General features: G+C 63.3%; 1 protein-coding gene across 1 annotated transcript in view; it reads left to right on the top strand.

Annotated features, from left to right (window-relative positions):
• Positions 1-1,069: 1,069 nt before the first annotated feature.
• The window catches only part of CHD4 (chromodomain helicase DNA binding protein 4), a gene marked incomplete at its 3' end in the record, with an annotated part of 37,425 nt that continues 36,398 nt past the window's right edge, over positions 1,070-2,096 (top strand). The window contains exon 1 of the mRNA XM_017891760.1: positions 1,070-1,203. The remainder of the gene's footprint in view (positions 1,204-2,096) is intronic.

The following is a 2,096-nucleotide window of genomic DNA, read 5'->3' as shown; positions in this document are numbered from 1 at the left end:
GGTGGAGTGGAGATGAAGCATTATGGGATGTGACACTGGGTTGTGTTGGGAGTATTATGGTATGTTTGGTTGACCACGGGCTCCTTGCAATTATTATGGGATGTCAGGATGTGGGTAGGAGAGTAAAATTATTATGGGATAGCTTTCCAGTGTCAGAGGAAAAGAGATTAGATGTCCATCTGTGGGGCGACAGTAGGGCTGTTGATCATTATGGGTTATCTTTTTGATAGAGGAGGGGTACTTATTATAGGCTGTGGAGCTAGAAGAGGGAAGGCTGGGGGTGACGTGAGCTTCTAGACCCTAGCCTATAGGGACTGAGGGCAGCCCTAGGGGGTTAGTTATTACGGGATGTCAGTATAGAAAGTGGGAGACTGATTATTATGGGATGCGTGTGGGAGGAGGCCGAGTGTCCGTTGTTGTAGTATGGGGGGGGTGAGTTTCAGACTATTATGGGATGTCAAACTGGGGGTGGATGAAGGATGTTATTATGGGATGTCTGTGGGGGATGGGGCTGAGTATTATGGGATATGAGGCATAAGTGCTGGGAGGGGTGCTTATTATGGGATGGCCACGGGGAGGGAGGGGTGAATTATTATGGGATGTTAGCATTAGGGCCAAGAGTGAAGAAGTTGGCAAAGGATGGCTATTATGGGATGTCTAAGAGGGTTAGTTGCAAAAGGTCTGCAATATTATGAGATGTCAGCAGCCCCTGGCATATATGTATGAAATGTGGGGGGGCAGGGTGTGTGTGTTGTGTGTTTGTGTGTGTGTGTGTGTGTTGGGGGGGGGGGGGTGTTGTGGTGGGGGTGTGGTGGGGGGGGGGCGTGGGGGGGGGGGGGGGTGTGTCCGTGTGTATTATGGGATGGCCAGGAGGTGGGCGGTTGCCCAGGTGACACGCGCGCGCGCGCGCTCGAAGGGGGCGTGGCCAGTGGTTGCCTGAGCGACGAGGGGGCGGGGTTGCCCGGGAGACCTGGGGAGGAGGGTGGCGGTAGTGGAAGGGGGGGGTTGGAGTTGGTTGAGGTTATTATGGGCTGTCCGTGGGGGGGCGGGGCCTGTGCGGTGGGATTTCCCGGCCGGTGTTTCAGGCCCTTTAAGAGGCGACGCCGGAGCCGGAGCCATTTTCCCCCCTTCGGCCGCGGCGAGGAGGAGCTGGAGCGGGAGTGACACCAAGCCGGACCCAGCGCGACCTGCGGCGGCTCCGGGGTGAGGATAGCGCGGGGTTCCCAAAGAGACGCCCCTCACGGCCCGACTAGCCCCGAGGGTCATCCCGTCACCCACCCCTTCCTCTGGCGTCTCCGGACCCGCGGACCGCCCCTTGCCCAGAGGAGCCGACCCTTCCTTTCCTGGCCTGCAGGGCGCCCGGCCTCCTTCCCAGCACCCGCCCTAACCCTGCCGGAGTCTTGCTCCCCGCGACCCCCGCCTCCGGTTTGGTCTCCCACAATGCTCGGCGCCCACCCCCTCGTCCTTTGATCACTTGCCCCCCGGGACACGTGGCCCGGCCCCCTTCCTGGTGGGACGCTTTCGCCCCCCGCGTCCCTGCCTCCGGCCCCCCGCAGCGCCCGAGCCTCCACGCCCCCTCGTCCTCGCAGCTCTTGAGGAGAACCTGAGTTGTCCCAGAGGACAGCCTTTGGAGAGCTGCCCTGTCTGGGGACTGGCCCCTCCCCGGGCGCAGGGAGGCCCCCCCCCACCCCCAAGTGACCTTGTGTCCCCGAGCGCTTCGCCGCCTGCCGCCTCCCCTGGCCCCCCCGTGCCGCTGCCACTCGGACCCCCTCCCCCGTCACACCCCGCTCGGTCCAGCCCGGCGTCTCCCCTCCCCGCGCTTGCACCAGCCTGCCCTCGGAGGCGTCGCTCCTTCGCTCCGTGGGGGCGCCTGCCGGGGAGCCGGCTTCCGGGCTGCCCCCAAGGAGTGTGGAACTAAGTTCAGCCTGAGCGGTTCGGGTGCCCTGCTAGGGTGGCTGGGGTGGGGGGGCGGAAAGAGCGGGTGGGTGTGGGGGAGGGGGACAGTGCGCGTCACTGACTGTTCTCTGTTTCTCCCCCCTCCCCCGCACAGTGACTCGGGCCAGTGTAGAGGGCCCCAGGCCGCCGGCAGGAGCAGC

Source organism: Rhinopithecus bieti, unplaced genomic scaffold, assembly GCF_001698545.2.
Source record: "Rhinopithecus bieti isolate Rb0 unplaced genomic scaffold, ASM169854v2 scaffold_21022, whole genome shotgun sequence".
NCBI classification, from domain to species: domain Eukaryota; kingdom Metazoa; phylum Chordata; class Mammalia; order Primates; family Cercopithecidae; genus Rhinopithecus; species Rhinopithecus bieti.
Note: the sequence above shows the minus strand (reverse complement) of the source record. Positions and strands in the feature narration are given on the sequence as shown.